A 22,715-nucleotide genomic window follows, 5' to 3' on the forward strand; every position below is an offset into this window, starting at 1 on the left:
GAAGGGAGATGTGGGAAAAGCGAAAAGGCCCCTGGTAGCACCGATGCTACTAAGGTTTTTGATCTCTTTGCTACAGCTGACATTACTCTCACTTTCACATCTTAGCAGCCAGCACCTCTCTCTGCCCCTGCTCTCTCCTGGGACCCCATCCCACCATCGGCTACTCTTTCAGTGGTTCTTGGCCCATCCTGTTTCCTCCTCTCCCTCCTTAACCAAGCACCTCCATCACATTTAGTACTCAGGCCTCAACCCTTCCTAATTCTAGGAAATTCATCCAAAGACATGGTTTTAATTAATGCATTTTTGTTTATGATCCCCATTTCACCCCCTGGGTTTCCATTTACTTCCAAAACTCATCAAAGTTTTAATTTTTGTCTCTTCCTCTTTTAACTTAAATATCTTATTATCTTATTAAGATACTTAAATATTCAGTTGACTATCACCTCGTGCCCACTATTTTCTAAATCCCATCCCAAAGAACCCCAAACACATCTTGTTCTGTCTCCCCTTCACACCTCTTCTCACTCGATAGCACTGCTACACTCAGTCTTTTCCACCAAGCATGAGGTCTATGAAACATCATCAGCCCAGCCAGTAACTACTCTCGGTTTTGCCTCTGATGTGTGTCCAACATTTGCTCTTCACCATGCCTAGAAGAGAACATAATAGGACCAGCCTCTGGTCCTCCCAGCCCTATCTGCTGGATTCATTTACCTTAAACATCTCTTGGAACATGACCCTCATTCTACACATGCTTAAATTGGAAGAACCTATTAAGACATTATCTTTCTATGAAATCATCCCTAATCTCAACCACCTAGCTGGCCGTTTTATAGGAAACAGAAAGAGGATTACATTTAGTCGTTGTGCCAGGCACTCTGTATGTATGATCTTATTTAATTAACTGCACAACAATCTCATGAGGTAGGTGCTCTTAGTCCCATTTCTGCAAACAGGAAAACAAAAGCTCATATATGTTTGAAACCTAAGATCTTGCCTAAAACCCCAAAGCTCAAAAATGTATTGTGTTTAAGTTCTCACTGCAATTTACCTATGAAATAATTTTAATTAACGTTTCCTTTACACAATCAGAATATGAAAAGGGAGAACAAAATGGAAGATTTCTCCTATTATGGAATTTGAACAGATTTCTTTTTCAAGTTGTTTTTGTTTTAAACATGAGAAATAAACATGTAGTTCAGGGCTGGAAGAGGGATAAATGTGGACAGGGAATATAGGAGAAGAGACATTCTGAAATTTACTATTTTACTTTTTATTGTGGTTTCCATCATGATTTGTGGGTTAAGACGGAAAGAGCATCATGTCCCAGAAAGTTAAAAAACAGTTTTCACTGTGTCTGTGGAACTATGGCGTCCCAGCCTCCCTGCAATCCCGTGGGTCAGGAAGACGCTTATCTGGATTACCAAGGGGTGCTCAAGGGTTTCCCTCTCCTTATGTCTGCTTTTTCAGGCTGTCCATTCAGTAACATCACTCACAGCACACAGGCTCTCCTGAAATACAGACCCTTGGAAGATGGAATGCTTTAAATCACTCAGGCTCTGCCTGAGTTAGCCCCTCAGTAGGTGCTGCGGTCACCATGCTGTGGGGGTGGAGTACAGAACAAGCAGTTTTGATAAGGAGAAGGGACCTGGAATATAAAGAAGAGCTGTCTTATCAAATGGCACCTCAAGGAATGGAAAAGTGGTGGCAGGATCAGAGAGGCCACCATTTCCTTTTACCAGTTTTAATGCAGTAAGATTTAATAACGTGGGGCAAGGGGTGAGGAGAGAAGGAGAAGCCCCTATGATGTCTAACATTTAGTCCAATTTTATTGATTGTCAGGGCCTATGAGAGTAACAGATATCTGGGTACAAATTCATGAAGCAACCAGATTGTACTTCCCCTCGTTCCTCTTCGCAGCCTCATTTGTAAAAACAAAACAAAACAAAACACAGAAAAATAAGTAACAGGTGGACATACACTTGTATTATTGGGAGAAATATGCCTCATGACCGGAAGAATTCACATTCTCAGAACACCAAGAAGATGCATGCCCAAGAAAGAAAGCTACAGAATTTTACAGGAAAACTACCTGGAATATAACCATCTTTGCTAAGAGTAGATAATCCACTCCAGAGAAAGCTCTGACACTAAAAGGGTAACAAATAACTAAGCAGTGTGACTACAAAATAATTAGAATTTCAAAGGAAGAGAATAACAAGTAAAAACTCACATTTAAACCTACTGGTCCAAGTGAACTTGGCTGATAAAACCTTCTGCTATGCATCCACCCAAATTTCTTTTGCTTGCACCCCAGCTTAAGCCATCTTCCCCATTTCCATTTATAGCTCTTCTTTCACTCTCTGTAATATAAAATCTAAGTATATTTTATTTTGCACTTAGTAAATAAAGCTTAATTTTCTCCTCTACCCCAACATTTAGTTCCTCCTAAATTCTACCTTTTTGTTAGTGTAACCTTAATTAAAAAAGAAATGCACACTTATTGTAATTTGAAGACACAGAAAAGTAGGTTGAAACATTAAAATCACATGAGGTCCTGGATCTGAATGTTAAACATATTGGTGCAAATCGTTATAGATTTTGTCCAATGTGAGCATACGTGTGGGTGCACATGTGCACACACACACACACAGCTTTTGAACGTTCCCAGTTACCAGCCAAGGCTGTGGAGAGTGGCGTCTACTCCACTCACCACCAACAGGTGGCGATAATGGTTGGTAAGTTATTTTAATATCAGCCATTCCAGTGGTAAATTCATTTAAGGCAAAAAAGAGCCATCTGCAGTGTTTCTGTTAGTTCTGGAATATTTTATGGACATTATTAAACCTGAAAAAGCATTAAGTATGTGGAAAACAACAGTAAGAAGCGCATACTTATAATGTAAACAAAAAAGATTTTATGTTTGAAAGAGGGTGGGATATTGCTCATGCATATGTTTACAATTGGTTTTGTTTGTTTTAACAGCTGAACTGCCTCTGAAGAAGAAAGAGGGACTCACACATTCTGGGTGAGATGCTGTGCCCATGCAAATAACAACAGCAAGAAGGAAAGACGGGGACTGAAGTGAGAAAAAACCAACAAAACTCCTGAGTGCGTGGCTACCGGATCAGTATTAACATTGGAAAGCCCATGCATGACCTAGTGAGTTAATTCAGGGGGATAATAAAAGTAACAGCTTACATTTGCACAGCTTTTGTGTGATGCCAGGCACTGTTCTAAGTGACTCTGGTCATTTATTTTGGTCTTCACAAGAACCTTTTGAACAGGTACAGCATGACCCTTATTATGTAGGTGAGAAACTGAGAAGCAGAGTGAGTACGGGACCTACGAAAGTAGCAACGATGAGAAGCAGCTTTGCTTTGGCCAATAATGTTGACTGACAGCTGCAGAAACTTTGGTCACCAAACACAGATTGTTCCAAAGATTCAAAACAATTCCCATCTTGAATCTGCAAAAAGCTCCACACTAGTGAGGGGATGAGGGCGGACTCGAACAGCTACAGTCTCTAAGACAGATGGTGACCCTGTTCAGAAGGGAGTTCCCTGACTTTCTGAGTAGACAACACTGTTCTATTTGGAATTAGAAACCCACCAACAGAACACAAAAACAGTATAAAGGAGGAGGAGGCACGGATATCTTTAAAGCTTCAAAGCAGTGACTCATTTATCTACTATTTGATGAGAATGGATTTGGGAACTCAAAGCAAAAACCCCTCTTGTTATTTTAGACTTGTTGGGGGCAAAGAAAAAAACACACATACATATACACCCACACAAAAATCATACTGTGTATGTTATTTTCTAACTTGCTTTTTCTAGAAGCGGCTCTATTTTTTAAATGGCCTCCCAGGAAAAGAAGATTTACTAAAATTTGCTTTAGCTCCTCTAACAGTGGCTGACTTGGGGAAGGGAAGAAAGTATAAATTACATATATTTATTTTGCTAATAGAAAAGTTTGTTGGAGAATAAGCAAATAACACAAAAGCAGAAGCATCATTTATCCTTGTATTTTGAATCATCACAACCTTGAATAATTCTGCTGGTTATATTTACTTTATTTACTTGGTACGGGAAGTGAAAAGTGTTTAAAGATGAGATATAAGACACGTAAATTTTAAAATTAGCCAATCACTACCAAAAGTTTTAAAATTTAACCTTTATGTTTCCAGCCCTGAAGATTTTCAATGTTTCTATAATACTAAAAATTAAAAGTATAGAAAGATATTCCATTTTTCATTCCAGTAGTTTTGGCTTAACTCTTCCATTTGATAACTGCCTGCCTACCTATGTTGACTAACTGGGTGTGTCTGTGAATCAATGATTCCTGGTACCTGGGACACCACAGGAAGCGACATCTTACGCAGCTAGAACGGGAGCCCGGGTTTGAGGGGAGAAAATGCTTGGCTGGAAAAGAGGCCACAGCCCTAAAGGCCAGAAAAAAACCTGGTGCTGAAGGTGAAGGAAACACAGGAAACACAAGTTTAAGTCAAGAAAGAGACCAGACCAAGAAAAGAACCCACAAATATTTACAGCACGTTTCCAGCATACGTGTCACCATACCTGGCCTATGAAAAATATATAAGATGCCATTCCTGCCATCCCGGGGCAACCTTTTGGGGTATGAAAGGAATTTTTAGTATTAAAACATAACTAAGACTATTGGGACCTTGTATGGCAAAAGCTAAATAAAAGAGGAAGAAATATAGGATGAAAGGTAAAGTACAGCAAGAAAGGCTTTGGGGAAAGCAGAAATTCAGGGGGGCTATGGAGGACAGGAAACAGAAGAACCTCTGTAACGCAACCTGTTTATGGGAGCAGCCATGGAAGCTGAGTCTGAAAAGGTCCTTCGAGGACTCAGGGTTCCAGGAAAAAGAGACAGAGAACAGAATGTGGCGGAGGTTTTGCAACTGCAGAATGATATGATGAAAACAAGATTTTAGTAAGAGTAATGAAAATCTTACAGCTAGAATTAGCAGAGAGCAATGTCACATTTTATGTTATCGTAAATTTTTTTTTTGATCTTTGACTCAAGCAGTAACACTCAAGTTCAAGAAATTAAAATGAAGAAATGAGAAGAGGTAGGAGATGAATGGAAAAATTCTAAAGGACAGAAAAATAATTTAAGACAGAGGGTTTCTTTGAGCTAGCCTTAAATGCTTAACTTGACTTCTGAGAAAAATCATTCATTGAATCTGTGCTACGGAAGGCCAGTGGCTTGTCTCTGGGAATGCAGAGAAGATGGGAGAACAGGAACCACCACCATGGCTCACTTTTCTGAAACGTCTTGGGAAGGACAGTGAGTTTCAGTCCCAGTTATGGACCCACAGCTTAGCAGAAGCTCAGAGCATCTTCAAATAGTCTAACCCTCGGTTAGGCCAAATGCCTTATAATAAATTCCAGAAGCTTTGGGACAGAGTATCACATCTTTCAAGAGAAAAAAAAAATGTCTACATATCTGGTTTTTCATAACATTAAAATTTTAAGAAAAATACATCCTTTTAGAATACTATAAAAATGGTAATTTGCACCCAGCTTTTTGGATTAATAACCTCTTCTTACTAAACTTAGAACTATCCCTGCTAATATGCCTTCTCAACATTTCTGGGTGGCAGAGCTAATCTATTATAATCTATACACTAGTAACAACTGATGCTGATTATTGAATATATGCCTTGAACTAAATAATTCATACATAAAAACTATCCCATTAAAAATAGCTAAGAATGCATTTTTGCCATATTCTATGAAAAACTTATACCTCTCTCCTAAATACAAAGCACTCTGTAAAGCATTTGATTTATTACACAGATTTGCTATTACAGTTTAGTATCAAGTCTATTATGGTCTGCAATCAAAGTAAAACAGCTTTACACCATTTTATGGTCTTTTAAGAGCACACAGCACAAAGGGTCATTTACATCATCATATGACACTATTTTTGCCACCAGTCACTTTACTGTAGCACTTATAGATACAGTCAGATAGCCAGATCCAAATTAGTGCTCCCAACTACTAATATTTCAGAGGAAAATAACACATACTGAAAATAGAACCCAAAATTCTGCAAGTAAGAGTACAGATTATCTATCATTAAAATCCCTAAAAGTCTCAACCATTGATTAATGTCTAACTTTTAAAACAAAGGCAATTTGATTATAGAAGTGGTCTTTTATTTTTGAATTGAATGCCTGAACTGACAATGATGGGACATTTCTTAAATTCTCTTACTCTCCTACCAAAACCTGTAATGTGTTTTCTTTGCTTGGATAATGTCACCTTCATGTTTATATGGTACTTCACTTAACTGTATCATAAGGGAGACATTGCTATGTTGGGAAGAAGACAGAGTTGCAAACAAGGACAACTATCCTCAAGTGCTCACTGGCCGGTGACCAGCTCTGTGACTTTAGTGTAGTTGTCTAGCTTCAGTAACCCATTCTGTAGAATGGCGCAGTAACACAACCTCACAGGACTACTGCCAAGAGGCTAGCACAGTGCTTGACATATGACAGATATTCAATAACTAATAAATGTTATTCATTTTTCTACACTCCTCCAAATAATGGTCCTTCTAATTCCTATACCACATGAGAGCACTAAACTAGATGATCTCTTTAACTTTAATATGGACTTGGTCCTATATTACAAAATGTTAAGGCAGACCTATCATTTTATGGTTACTTTTCAGCACAGTTCTTGTATTATAACCACTCAATATACACTAACTGAATGAATGAAACATAATACGAATCCTCCCCACCCCCAAAATTGCTTGGAGTGGAGAATTAAGAGAGGTTGGCAATGACAGGGAGAAGAGAAATACTACTACATTTTGCCTTGGAAAATGAACATGGCCTTATATTTTATCCCAATTTAGTTATAAAAACACATGAGGGAACCAAGGTAATTTGAGAGTTTAATATGGAATTTAAAATTAGTACCAATAAGAAAACTATAAAAGATTGGGGGAAGGACCCCTCCCCCCCAAATTAGTTTTTGTTCCTAGATTTTTTTCAAGTATCTCTAAACTTGTTGCTCCCTTTAAAAGAAATCAAAACTGGAAATCTTTTACACACACACACACCACCACCACCACCACCACCAAAAGACTGTGTCAGAGTCTGCAGAAACTGAATGCATTAAACTCCCAAACAAAAACCATAACTGACTGCTTCATTCAAAACTAGAACAGGAGGGCAGAGGGTAAAAGTAAACAGGCTCTCTGAAGCGAAACATCTACCTGAAACTATCAGAATAGAGTGTTTCTCTTGATTCTAACTCACAAGCTAAGGCAGGAGTCAAATTGGACATTTCCTAGACTGGACACTAACATTGGCTTTGATCCAAAACATGGCACAAGTATACTGATTTCCAAGTGCAGTCAGTCCATCCTTCTGTAAAGTAATAAATCCTGACTGTCCCATGACCTTCAGAAGCCAGTCTTAAGAGCAGACTGGAAAGGAAAATCCTATCTATTTTAGTTACTTCAGCTCTAAGAATTCTGGGGATATAATATAAATGTATCACTAGTTAAAAAATACCCTTGGACTATATAATATATAAGCAATGCCAGCACAGTTGATGTTTCCAAACTTAGATATTTTGTTCAAGGGTCACTCGTGACAATGGTCGAGGCTCCGAGAATGGATCTGATGGAAATGGATAAACAGTGGTTTCCTACTGGTTGGCCTCTGAATGAGACTGTCCTTAGACACTGCAGATCAGTATAAACAATCACTCCAAAGACAGAGTAGTGCAGCTCTAAAAATTTATAATCTTAACACAAAATTCAAAGAGGAATTGTCTTTACATGTAAGAATGGAACTAAAGACAATCACATGCTCTAAGTTACTCTAGCATCAGCTTGGCAAAATCAGCACATCCCAAACAAAAGTGACATGCCCCAGTCTCCAGCCAGCCTGATTTTGCTGCATCTTCCAGGTGTTCTCTGATTCTCCTTCGAAAATGAGGGGACTGTCTGTGTAGGGAGGTCAGGGCTCCAAGTGCTTCTTATTGACATGACCTAGTCAGGTGAGGAAGTTATGGCTGCTTGGAAATGCTACCTAATATATTTGGATGAGTTTTTTTTTTTTAAATCATTTGCTCATGGCGGGTGTCTTGGAAAAGGAAGTTTGGTTTGGATCAGTGGGTAACTGGTTAGACAAGTGACTGAGCTGAAGTCAAGTCTGTTGTCAGTGTGGTCCCAGTCAGCATGCAGGAAAGCTACTGGTGACATGCCACAAGGCTGTTCTTGGCCAGCACTTTTCGACATTTAAACAATGACATAAATCCGCTAACTGATAGCACACTTATTAAATGTATAAATATCCCAAAGCTAGGGGGCATGGTGAATATGAGATGTCAGAATTAATTACTTTCAAATTATATCAACAGGCTAGAAAGAATACTTGGCCACAGCCAACACTATAATACTTAATAGGAAAAACAGAAGTATCATACATATGTTCTGAGGGGTGGGGAGGAATCAACTGTACAAATTTAGGGAAAGCCTTGGCTTATTCACATGAAATACCTGGGCGTTTTGATTAGGAACAAATTCAAGTTCTCAGAAAAACAAAACAACACAACAACAAATCAACAGATGTAGGTTACAGTGAGAAAAATGCATGACCTGGATCACAGAAAGAAATTATGCTCTTGGAGCCTCTGTGTTCAACAATCAATCCGCAACACCCATCATTATGGGCTTCTGTCCCCCAAAAGATACATGGAAGTCCTAAGCTCCAGTGCCTGTGAATGTGGCCTTATAAAAAACAGGGTCTTTGCAGATATAATCAGGCTAAGATGAGGTCATTAGACAGGTGTCCTTACATGAGAGATATACGGACACAGATACACAACACGGGATAACTGAGGCAGAGATTCAGCCACAAACTAGAATATTCAGCAAACCACCGGAAGCTTGGAAGAAGCAAGAAGGATTAGCCCCTACAGATTTCAGAGGGAGCTTGGCTGGCTCTGCTGACATCTTAATTTTGGACTTTTAGCCTCCAAAACCGTGAGACTATAATTTCTGTTGTTTGAAGCCACCTATTCCGTGGTCCTTTGTCACAGCAGCTCTAGGAAATTCAAAGGCTCCAGATTGCCTGTATGTCCTTATACAAGTCCCCACGTCTGCCCTGTTCCATTGTCATTTCCCAGCCTTTAGGATGTTACTTCACCTGGGAAATGCAGCATCATTCTGCAAGACTCAGTTTAATGGCGCTCTCCAGGGCAAGCCTTTTTGACCTCCCCTGGCAGAGCTAAATGCTGTCTCTGCACTATGCCCACGGCGAGGTGTCCCCCCCGGCAGAATTAGGGCAACACCCAGCACACTGCTGCATCACCTGAATGGCTGCATTACCTGCATGTCTGCACCTGTATGACATGTGTGCCCTTGGACTGCTTTTCTTTGTACATCAGGCTGCAATGCAGTGCTTGGCAAACAATAAATTGTCACAACTCAGCAGGAAGGAAGAGAGGAATAAATAAATGAATAATGATACACTGTTTTTATTGAGTTATTTCTGCATTGAACACATTTGTTCTAAACATGTCTTTTGACCTAGTCTGAACTCTTTCAGAAGAGAGTGAGCACCACAGACAAAAATCTAGAAATCACATCCCATGAGTAAGGAACAGCTGATATAGAGCTTGCTGCCCCTGGTAGTGTTCAAGTGGAGCCAGGTGACCGTCTGTGTTGGGGTCATTTATGCTGCTGCAGGGAAGTGTCTCACAAGACTAGTCTAGGAAGATATGATCACCAGTCCACTAGAGGTAAACAGAAAAAAAAGTGCAATGCATTTTTCTAAAAGTTAAATTTATTCTAAGATTATGTAACTTTGCACATTTTTGCTATTAAATTGGCCTTTTTATGAAAGTGATGAAAGATGATTGCTGTTTTAGTTTGTGTCCTTTTTGACAAAATAAAATCTTGACTCTAGACTAGATTAACTCTTAATTACTTTTGTTTAGTGTACTGGCCTTTAAAATCCCCCAAATTTGGTACTTACTAAAACATGATGGATTGTGGGCAGAAGGTTGGTATCCCTACTTTGGAAGTAGACTGGACTGGATAATCAAGAAGATTAAGGTAAATAAGAATAATGGTTACATGAACAGGATGGCTGGGTAAGAGGATTATGGTGAAAACATCTTTAACCCCTCCTGCCCCCATACCTCAGAGCATTCCATTTATTTTAAAAATTCTGTAAAATTGTATATGAATTGCCCATGCTCTGAAGAAAAATAAAATATGAAAAAACAAGAATAAGGAGAAGGCTTCTCACTAGCTCTCTTCCCTCTAGTTCCCTCCAGGATTAGCTGAAGTGGGCACAGTTATCAGCAACAATGCCTCCTCCCACTTCCTGCACCTGCCCTGCTGAATTAGCAGAACACAGCCCTCAGCTACCCAGATGTCCTGCTTTGTCCTTTAACCTTGTATGTGTACATAGTCAAGCTAAAACGGGTCCTGAACATAAATGCAGTATTTTATAGGTCCTTACAAAGGCCCTGGAGAACCTGCAAAAAGAGGATCTCAAAAGGGAGCCAAGATCCCAGTAATTCTAGAAAATTGCTAAAGACATAGTGTCAAAGGAAATAACCAGAAAGCTTCATTACACAGACAGTTTTACATATATACATACATACATGCACACACATATAATTCTTTTCAGGTAAGTGTAAAGCACTTTACACTTTAGAGAGAGTAAATGTAACATCTCTGACATTAAAATATGATTCAAATATAAGGTAACATGGGTGGAGGTGGGGAAGGGAGGGCTAGATAGGTTTTTTTTTGAGCTTGAGTTGAGAATGAAAAGTAGAAATATGGCATGATTATCTCTCCTGTGCTTATTTGATAAAAACCTATTATTTATAATCTATATTATGATCCTAATAATACTAACTCCCCTGTCTTGTAAGAAACAAGGTATCTATTTTACAATGTAGATAAAATAAAGGACACAGTCCTAAATAAAAGGTAAGTATCCTTTCCCATTACTTAACCGTTCAGAGCTCAGCTTACCAAAATATTTGCTTTGCTTTTACCTGGGTCAGCCCAATCAGGCCAGTGTCTGTTCCAAGCTGTATCCAGAGGAAGGTGATAATTGCCCCCCTTAACACCCAGGCCTACCCTGGGCGCACTAATTACTCCGGAGCCTGCTTGTCTCCTCTCACAAACACCTGAAGTCAGAAAGAAAGCAGGGAATGGCCTTCATCTGTGGCTCACTCTCTAAACTGGACTCCCAGCCTTCCCAAACCGCTCACCTCTGAAGCAACAGGGCAGGAATGAAGGGGAAGCGAAGCACGGGGTGGGGAATGGACAGGAATAAGCACTTTTAGGTCCAGTAAATGACAAATTAAACTTCCTTCCAGTGACTGGCATTAAACAGAAATAATATTCAGTTGTAGAAGAATCATAGAGAAGTGCAAATGGAAATTCAGGAGATGTTAACAAACCAGTATCCTTAAAACCATCAAATATTTCAGAGAGATGAAACCACGCAACTCTTGGGCATGAATGGTGAACTGTAAGGAAAACAGAGGTATAAAGTATATTCATTTAAAATACACGAAAATTTGAGGAATACAGAATCCATTCTAATACCATGCATAATGAGATGCCAACACTTTTTAGCACTCAAGTTTCATAAATATTTTCATCCTTTTCAATGAGGAAGCCTCCTTATACTAGGGAGGACCAAAAAAACAAAAACAAAACAAAACCGAAATTATCTTCGGGATGGTGGGCCCCCTCTTGTAGTACAGGCTTTCCCCACTGGGTGAGTGTCCTAGGAACCCATCTGTATCAGTGTACCAGCTGGTGTTGGTGTGAGAGGCTGCGTTTGGCTTCGGTGGATTTTTTTTTTTTTTTTTTTTTTTAAGACTCTTTCAACGTTGTTTGCCCATTTCATGATGGGTGATTTACACTTGAACTTGCCCACACCCTATTCACTTGCTCTGACCCTGACTTTTTTTTGTTTCCTTGGATGAAAAAAGTCCTCAGAGGAAAATGTTTGCCTGATGCAGAAGAGGTGAAACACACACAAAAATGACAGAAACATTAAAAGGCATAAAAATCGACGAGTTCAAACTGTTTTGAGCAGCGCAAAAAAAGTCTCGATAGGTGTATTGCATCAAATGGAGAGTACTTTGAAGGTGACTGAAGTTTAAACATGTAAGAATAAATATACAATTTTTTATAAATAAATTTAGGGTTTTCTGGGGTCCCTTCTCATATCTATAGTATCTGAAGATTTCCATTTCTCTGTAAAAACATTACATAAGGAGATTTTGCAGAAATAAAGATGATGATGTAGTATTATACTTTAGGACCTCAACAAAATATTTGTGAGTAAACAAATGAGCTAATGAATGGAGATTTTGTATGTCTATCGAGTGTATAATGAACATGTGGACAGTTAATGTAAGAACCAGGCAAGCTCTAGCAAGTGTTTAGTTTCTATGATAAACTTTTTAAAGAACTGTCACATCTGACTTTTTTTTTGGTTTTTCAATTACAGTTGTCCCCTTTTCCCCCAATTTCTCTCCCCCACCCAACCCACCCCCTCTCCCGCAATCATATCCCTCCCCATTGTCCATGTCCATGAGTCATTTATACAGGTTCTTTGACTAAACCCTTCCCTTACTTATCCCCCTTCTTTCCCTCTCCCCTCCCCCCTATTGACTGCTATTCTGCTCTTTGTTCTATTTAGTTCCTTTGTTTGTGTTGTTCTTTAGTTTCCTGTATTAGGTGATATCATATGGTATTTTTCTTTCTTTGCCTGGCTTATTTCACTAAGCACAATTCTCTCTAGTTCCATCCATGTTGCTGCAAAAGGCAGGAGTTCCTTCTTTCTTTCTGCTACATAGTACTCCATTGTGTAAATGTACCACAGTTTTTTGATCCACTCATCTACAGATGGGCACTTAGGTTGTTTCCAGCACTTAGCTATTGTAAAGAGTGCTGCAATGAACATAGGAGTGCATAAGTTCTTTTGAATTGGTGTTTCAAGATTCTTCGGGTATAATCCTAGTAGTGGAGTCGCTGGTTCAAAAGGCAGTTCCATTTTTAATCTTTTGAGGTAATTCCATACTGTTCTCCATAGTGGCTGCACCAGTCTGCATTCCCACCAACAGTGCACTAGGGTTCCTGTTTCTCCACATCCTCGCCAGCACTTGTTGCTTGTTGATTTGTTGATGATGGCCATTGTGACTGGTGTAAAATGGTATCTCATTGTGGTTTTTATTTGCATCTCCCTGATGGCTAATGATGTTGAGCATTTTTTCATGTGTCTATGGATCTTCTGTATGTCCTCCTCAGAGAAGTGTTTGTTCAGGTCCTTTGCCCATTTTTTAATTGGGTTGTTTGTTTTCTTGATGTTGAGTCGTATCAGCTCTTTATATATTTTGGAAATCAGTCCCCTGTCTGTGATGTCATTGGCAAATATGTTTTCCGATATGGTTGGTTTCCTTTTCATCTTGCTGATGTTTTCTTTTGCTGAGCAGAAACTCTTTAGTTTGATGTAATCCCATTTATTTATTTTTTCCTTTATTTCTCTTGCTTTAGGAGATGTATCCGTGAAGAAATTGTTACGCGAGATATCTGATATTTTCTTGCCTATGTTTTCCTCTAGGACTTTTATGGTGTCACGGCTTACATTTAAGTCTTTGATCCATCTTGAGTTTATTCTCGTGTGTGGTATAAGTTGGTGGTCGAGTTTCATTTTTTTGCAGGTCCCTATCCAGTTCTCCCAGCACCATTTGTTAAAGAGGCTCTTCTCACTCCATTTTATGTTCCTTCCTCCTTTATCAAATATTAGTTGACCACAGAGGCCTGGGTTTATTTCTGGACTCTCTACTCTGTTCCACTGATCTACATGTCTGTTCTTATGCCAGTACCAGACTGTTTTGATTACAGTGGCTTTGTAGTATTGTTTGATATCTGGTGTTGTGATTCCTCCTGCTGTGTTCTTCTGTCTCAAGATTGCTTTTGCTATTTGGGGCCTTTTTTGGTTCCATATGAATTTATGGAGTATTTGTTCTAGGTCTGTGCAATATGTCATTGGTATTTTAATAGGGATTGCATTGAATCTGCAAATTGCTTTGGGTAGTATGGCCATTTTGATGATGTTGATTCTTCCCATCCAAGAACATGGTATTTGCTTCCATTTATTTGTATCTTCCTTAATTTCTTTCTTCAATGTTATGTAATTTTCAGAGTACAGGTCTTTTATCTCTTTGGTTAAGTTTATTCCTAGGTACTTTATTTTTCTTGTTGCTATAGTAAATGGTATTTTCTTTTTTGTCTCTGTCTCTGCTATTTTATTGTTGGTGTACAGAAATGCCTTAGATTTCTGTATATTTATTTTGTACCCTGCGATTTTGCCAAATTCACTTATTATATCGAGTAGTCTTTTAGTGGAGTTTATAGGATTTTCTAGGTATACTATCATGTCATCTGCATATAATTAAAAGTTTTACTTCCTCTTTCCCAATTTGGATGCCTTTTATTTCTTTTTCTTGTCTGACTGCTGTGGCTAAGACTTCAAACACTATGTTGAAAAGGAGTGGAGAGAGTGGACAGCCTTGTCTAGTTCCTGAGTTCAGGGGGAATGCTTTCAGTTTTTGTCCATTGAGTATGACGTTGGCCTCCGGCTTCTCATATATAGCCTTAATTATGTTAAGGTATGCTCCCTCTATTCCCATTTTGCTGAGTGTTTTCATCATAAATGGGTGTTGTACTTTATCAAATGCTTTTTCTGCATCTATTGATATGATCATGTGATTTTTGTCTTTCATTTTGTTTAGGTGATGTATTATATTTATTGATTTGCGAATATTAAACCATCCTTGCATCCCTGGAATGAACACATCTGACTTTTTACAAGGTCTTTTACACATGTCTCATCCAAGCCCCATGACAAACTGGAAAAGGAGATTAGTCCCATTCTGTGGAGAAAGGAATCTAAGGCTGGGGGGAAAAGAGACTCATTTTTCCACTGCACTGCAGTAGGAAAGGAGTCAGAAAAGGAAACCGGGTTATTCAGTAGGTGCTCGGTAAAAAGAATGAGTCTGAGTCAGGTTCCTTCTGAAGTTCAATGAGTAGCCACTTCCAGTGACAATGTGTGTCAAGGAAACTGTTGGCTAAAAAGGGAAGAGATCGTCACTAGAGCCAAGATCGGACCTGTGCCATGAAGAGTGTGCTGGGCTGAGGAAATAATGCGACACAGCTCACTTCTTCAGGAAAATGAAACAAACATTCATTCCTTTTGTCATCATTTCAGGCTAAGTCTAAAGCACAAGTTTAAGATTTATACTCATAAAAGTAAAGACCTGAGACAATTTAAGGGGGGAAAAAAAACCCAAAACTATAGTCATTGAGAAAAAAATGAAATGTATACCTAAGACTGTATCCTGGCATGGGGGGAAAAGGTGTTTATCTCAGAAAGTAAAGGCCAAAGCCCTTCAGCTAATCACATAACAAAAAGGCAAAGTAACAAAGATTAAAATCTATCACCCACGTGCAGGAAAAAAAAGGAAGACGTGTAGAATCTTAAAAGAACGTGGTTTATACAAATAAGCTCAGCAAAAAGAAAGAAATGGTTCCTGTAAAAATGACCTGTGACCTATCCATCACTGAAAAGGGGATAAGAGGATGCATGACATTATTGTGGGGGAAAATATTTTCATAAATGTATGTATTTCATTATCAAACTCATCAAACACACAAAGAAATACAAAGGTACCACCGAGCTCTACTCCGCATATGGAGGAGCATGAAGAATGAAGGCAGCACAAATGTCTAGGAGTAACCAATTCATCAACTAGCTGAGCCTCTCTTAACTGTTACAACCATGCGGCAAACCTGCTACATGACAATTACAGGACAGCAGCCTTCCAGGGAACTGTCCCTGTGTGTGTGAAAGATGTTAATGTGCCGGAGACAACACCAACGATCAATTTCTTGAGATAAACCAGTTCCTACTCCTGCTAAATGAAAGAAGGGAAGTTAATGTGTATTCAGGTTTTCTTTTCATGTGTTCTCCTCAAGTGTAGAAGGCACAGAACAGACCTTCGACAACTCTTGGCTAATTGGCCTTGCAATTCTGATGTAACCGTTTCCTAGGCAGCCAAGCCAATTAAAAACTTCCCAGTCCATTAGGACTCTTTCCCCCAGGATCTTCATTATGTGCTTCTAAAACTACATGAAATGTTGCTAACTGTTCTTGGTTTCCTTTCATTCTAGGGCACAAGTATGGATTGGTTCCCACAAGATTCATCCTGCCAGGTATTCTATACATTTTAAATTATTTGTTTCTCAGGATCTTCATGGTTGGCAAAGAGGACCAGACATTCATTAAAAAGAGAATGTGAAATGGTCATGGAGTCTGATGTACTTCTGCACAGATTACACACTAATGCAAATCTGCGTCCAAAGTGGGTTAGAATAAGCCCTCCTTCATCATTTTCTGTTATTTTACACTGAGCAGCTCATGTCAGAGCATCCTATTTAGTTGTTTTTCCTTTTCTAATAGAGATTACACACACAAACTATCAAATTGGGTAAGATGATAACAACAAATTGTTTAAAACCCAGGATGCAAAGAAAATGGCAAAAGAGGCACATGCCTCTGATAACAGCAAGCTGCTCACACTTGGAGTTGGCAATTTGACAGTTTGGAGCAGTAGCTTAGAAGTATTTCTCCTAAGGAAATTATTAAGATTGTGTACAAAGATTCACTGGCAAAGATTACATAGAAATATTATAAGTAATCTAAATACTAAGTAAACTACAGAACAACCATGGGATGAAAAACCTTGTAATCAATGACATTGTGTGTCCTTGTCACAGTGGGGAGGGAGACAGCCCAGATCCCCAGCAACAAGGGAACAAATTGTATTTTATGAGATACAGACTATGAAGAAAACATATATACACATCCCAGCCCCCTCCCTTTCTTCTTAAAATACCTGGACCAGTTCTGTCCAACAGAAATAGAATGCAAATCACAAATGTGACCCACATACATAATTTCACATTTTGTAGTAACCACATTAAAAAGTAGAAAAACAAAAAAATTAATTTAAATATTTTATTTAACCCAACGTATCTGAAATACCATTTCAACATGCAATCAATATAAAAATAATACTGAGATGTTGAACATTATTTTCCTACTAAGTATTTGAAATCCAATGTCTACTTTACATTTCTAGCACATCTCACTTTGGGCTGGTCGCATTTCAGTGCTCTACAGCCACATGTGGCTGCTGGTGGCTACTGTGTTGTTTGCACAGATGTGTATGTACATGGGCGGTTGCCTCTTCCACGGTTCAACATGTCTCTTGCCATGGGAAATGGTGGCCTGGCACCACTTAAATCATGGCCACAGAGTTGGCAACTACTACTTTGGACTGTTTATGACAGTTGTTTTAGAGTGTGCACAAAACAGGACAATATTCCAACTTTTGCACTTCTGAAGTAATTTTTCTAAAGCTGGCTTGTAAGGGAGATAATGATCATTCAGTTTTTTGGACTAATCTTTGAGAATGTCTGAACAGCAAGATATACTTGAAGAGTTCCAACAGCATTTTTCTTTTAACTTATTTGATAAGATTTTATGGTTCCTCTCTAGGTATAAATTAAGTCTTTTGGCACTTACACAGCAGAACATTCTCCAATTCTTCCCTCATCATCCCCACTCTTGGGGCTTTCAATGAGCTTTAATCATCTACGTTGGGTAGAATAAAGAGTACTTGACTTAGGATTGCATGTCAGAATGGTACATATTTTTAATGACCTTCATGTCTAGAAAAAATGGGGGTAGGAACAGCCATGTATTTATTCACCATCAAAAAAACAAGGAACTGGCTCAGTGGATTGAGCATCGGCCTGTGAACCAAGTGTCGCTGGTTCAATTCCCAGTCAGGGCACATGAACAGGCTGCACGTCAGGTCCCCAGTTGGCGGTGCGAGTGAGAGGCAACCCACAGTGATGTTTCTCTCCCTCTCTTTAAAAACAAAAAAACAAACAAATAAATAAATTATTTAAAAAACAAAAAAACAAGGAACTGACTAAATTTGAAGCCAGTCGGCTTTGCAGATCTGAGACCTCTACTTGTCTCTCAGAATTCCTATTTTAACGATATGCTACCATATGGTATTAGGGAAGCAACCAGGGCTATCTTTCTTGTAGATTAGAAAAAGATGTCCTCTATAAGAGGAGGAAATCCCACAGGCACAGGACTTGGTGACTGAGTGTGAGATGGTTTTCAGCCTAAAACACCTCCTGAGCCAGGTCTTTCTTGTGCAGGTGATAATATCCCCAATTGTACATGGGGTCCCAGAAACAGTTTCCCAGCTGGTATACAAAAGCAGACACGAGTAGCAAGCTCTGGATGAACTCAGTATGTAGGTACCAAGAATGTGATCCTTATTAAATATTGCAAAATGGTGACTGACAGCCCTTTTTAGGGACAGGTGAGGCAAGAAATAAGGAGCAGAAATGCAGATTTTCAGAAAGTAGAAGTGCTGTTATATATATAGAGAGTTGGAAATGAAAGTTTCAAAAGTTAAGGCAGTTCTTAATATAAACAAACACATAATGAAGTTAATAAAAATGCTTTCCATAAATCTTTATAAGATACATAATAAATGATTCTGAGAGAGTCCATCTAATTGTATAGGTGGAGAAGCTGGAGCTTGTTGATCACATGCTTTTTTCATTCCTCCTTTGCTACAACAGCTTGACTGAAACATAGTATAGGAGAGAATACTCAATTTAATTTTATATGTGTGCTGTAAAAAACATTACAGTACCTTCTACTGTCCATCTAAATGAAAATGTACAAAAACTTCAAGCCAAACTCATCATCTTTCTAAAAAACCTGATACTCTTTCTACACTGGGGAAAGCAGTCATCACATCTTGTTCTTTCTTTCTATCTATTGTCTTTTTTCTTATGTATAATATAACCTTGTTAAGTTTAGAAACCATGTCCTATTCATTTATATGTCTTATGCGTTCTACCACAATGCCTTTCAGATAACAGGTACTCAATAAATGGTGATTAAACTGATTGATTTAAAGTGTCAGGACTATGAAGAGCAAAGCAAAGATGGTGGCCATAAGGCACAGAAAACAGGGTGAGCACAGAGAATACCCAATAACCACTGACAGAAGATGGAAGGGAAAGGGAAGAAAAACACCGTGTTTGTTCCATGCCCTTTCTGTGCCAAACACTGGGGGGGGGGGGGGGGGATTTTTACATATGTTGTCTCAACTTAATCTCCCACCTTATGACTGAGAGCGCTGAGGCCAGAAAGGAAAAGCAATTTGCCCAGGATCATACAGGGGCCAGAGCTGAATTCGGCCTGCCTGTGCCAAATCATACCCTTTCCCCTCGTGCCCTGAGCTCTCAGGGTAGAAGCTGGAAAAGAAAAAGCCAAGATGCCGGCTGTACAGACTCTGGAGAAAAACTTGGTGCTATGTTATTCAAGTAGTTACCTTTCCTTTTCCTTTACCCATCACAAACCTCATTTTGTTTTACTAAAACAAGTTAATTTTCATTATGAATAACATTACAATCTAAGTATAAACTCTAAATTGATGACGAAATTACTTTAATAGTCAATATAAAATTCCAGGAAAGCAAATTATTTTGAGCCTCTGAAGTTTATGGTAACAATGGTCTGACCTGTTGTTTTTCCTGGTTTCTGATGTAGTTGGAAAGAAACAGATGACAAAGCTATGTTGATGCTCTAAAATTATCTGTGGTGATGTAAAAATTCTGGGAACAGCATTTGTAAATTAACTTTTCCTAAAGTGCCAGGAACTGAAACACAAGGGTGTATTTATTAGTCACTGTGGACTGTTCTAAAATAAGGTTCTTAGTAAAGTGTACAAAATAGAAAAATGAATATATATGCCTGGTATATGCACATATCCTTAGACACACGTGTCTGTATGTGGGTGATGCAACTAAAAATACATGTGTGTGTATATGTGTATGACATAGCCTTTATGACTAAGGTAAACTGCAATAAGGTATAGTTAGTAAAAGTTAGACACTAAGTTCTTAGTTTATGGGTTTTTTCTTATTAGACAGACCTACATATAATGGTATTAATTTTATCTTTGGATTGGTGATGTCTGAACCATTATTACTGCTCTTCAAATGTTCACAATATTCAGAGAACTTTGTAACCATGTTCTTGACCTTCAGAAGCCTGTACTACTTAGGTTTTCTCATTTCTCAATCAATCACATTCTCTCTCTCTCTCTCATAAATTTGATGCTGTGTTGTGTTGACATTACGAATCAGGTTAGGTTAATTGAATATGCATATTTTAAGTATCGACAAACTGCAGAAAGGGGTTCTTTAGTAATGGTATTACTTTTTAACCTTAGTACCGTCTTTAAACTCCTGTAATCTGTTTTCATTTTTTATGAGCATATATTACTTTTAAGAAAAAAATATTAAAATATACCATTTCCTTTGCTGCAATTTATTAATGGATCAATACTATTTAAAGCACGGTGGTAGCCAAAGTATGGAAATAGTCACACAAGACAATCATCTGAAACATCTTCAATTCTGTTGAATCGCACCAACAGCTTTAAAGAGAGACATCTTTGGGCTGCGTTGTTATGGTGAATATGAGATTTTGGAAGATACTGGAAGTAAGGATTTCTCAAAACACACTTCCAGGAGGCCCAACACTGGTTTCCGGTTCCCTAAGGAGTAATCTATAACAGTATAAACATAACAGCTGACCTTAGGGCAGAGACAGGAAAAGGAGGAAAGAAAGGAGATCTCTAAAGAAACAATGACAGAAATTACAGGAGGCTTGAGAGTGTGACAACATTTGGGAAAGATCTACAGCAGGTGGCAATTCAACAGTAAGAAATACAGATAACCATAATTTTCTGACATGCAAGTTATAAAAGATAGGCAAACTACCACCATCTAGGAAAAAAACAAAACAAAACTATGAAGTCACAGCTAAAGAAATTAGTAATATGTGTCCATCCTTTAATGAAAAGGTGAAACTTCCAATTTAATCTTTTAGAAAACTGGGTATGTTAGTATAAAAGTATAGAATTAAAAAAATACCTTGCAATTCTAAAACACACGAAAGTCTTAAGAGGAGTGATCGATACCTTCAAGCCAACTTAAAAACCCAATTATTATAGTGTCATACCCCAAACAGTGACCATTAATCTAATGATTAGGAACAGTTTCACATTTTACTCTCATTTTTGCTATTATCTCCCCTCATTTGTAAAACATTCATTTTTAAAAAAATTGTAACATTGGAAAAATAGATTTTCTTAGTTTTAAAACTATGTATGTGAGCGGGTGGAAGAGACAACTAAATTTTAGACATAATTGGGATTGTTACAGAAATAGGGGAGTCCAAAAACAAACCCCAGAGTTTGGAGCTGGGAGATAGGGAGCAGGAAGCAGCTTTCAGGATGCCCTTGCATGCCTGGGGCTAGTGGCTGGATACATTGTTGCAAAGATCTGCTTTACTTCCAAGGCTCAGGTCTAGGAGGGGTCTTGGACTGTGGGCTGGTACAGAAGAAGGAGACAGAGCCTACCTAGGGTTCTGTGAATGGTCAGGACTGTTTGCAACACCCACTGCATGAGAGGACGGGGTGGGGGGGGCAGGGAAGAAGAGAAGCAGCTGCGCACATACTTTGGGCTGGCTCTGGCTCTAGGAGGCTCTCTCTCTCAGGCTCTCTCTGGCTCTCACACCCTCTTGTGGGCTCCCTCCATGTGGCTTGGAGAAGGGGTCTCCAGGCGGCTTTAAGAAGAGGCTCTTGCCAGGCTGCTTTGAGAAGGAGAGGAGATCCATGCGGTTTGCAGGAAGAAGGCAGTTTACAAGGAGGCTGAGAATCCAGGCGGTCCTGCATTGAGAGCTGGAGGGCACCAAGCACAGAAAGGCCCTCCCCAATCAGAACTGAGTGATTGGCAGCTACTGGTAAAGCTGAACTGTGCCTAGGAAGTAGGGAAACGGTGTTTCTGACTTTCCTAGGACTGGCCAGGTCTGAGAGGGGGAGGCAGGGCTTTGTGTAAATAAACAATTCTTTTCCTTTTCACCAAACTCTGGTATTCAGAGTTATGATTCTGGCGGCGGGCAATCGGACCCCTAACTAAACAGCCCGTGGGTTCTGTTTCAATCGGAGCAGCCCAGGGGTTCTGTTACAGGATCATGTTGAATATATAAATATTGAATCTTTTTCACTTAATATATTGTGAGAATTCATGGCATTAAGTATTCTTCCAAATCAACATACATGTAATGATCATAACATTCTAATGAGCATACTATAAACTCATTATAGTTATTTCTGAACATTCGTTTTTTCCAATTTTTTAACATTATAAATGGCACTGTGATAAACATTCTTTTATTAGTATCATCAGCCCCGTAATTACCCTTCCTTCTGCCCAGCACCAAACCCTGAGTCCCAGCATTGACAACGAAGCTGGCAACTTGGTACCACTGTCAAGAACAGAAAGTTTCCATTTTGACAACTCAAAAGGGACAGGGGAATCCCATGTTTACCATGAGGTGGGGAGAGCTAAGGGTCCAGGAAGAAATCAGAACAGAAAAAAAACAAACCATAAATCTAGTTACATTACCATAAGAAGACATACTAATTAGATAATACCTGAGAACA

General features: G+C 38.9%; 1 protein-coding gene across 5 annotated transcripts in view; it reads right to left on the bottom strand.

Annotated features, from left to right (window-relative positions):
• The window catches only part of RBMS1 (RNA binding motif single stranded interacting protein 1), a 208,493-nt gene that overhangs the window by 42,534 nt on the left and 143,244 nt on the right, over positions 1 to 22,715 (bottom strand). The window lies entirely within an intron of this gene.

Source organism: Furipterus horrens, unplaced genomic scaffold (assembly GCF_987537825.1).
Source record: "Furipterus horrens unplaced genomic scaffold, mFurHor1.1.pri manual_scaffold_1, whole genome shotgun sequence".
Taxonomy (NCBI): Eukaryota; Metazoa; Chordata; class Mammalia; order Chiroptera; family Furipteridae; genus Furipterus; species Furipterus horrens.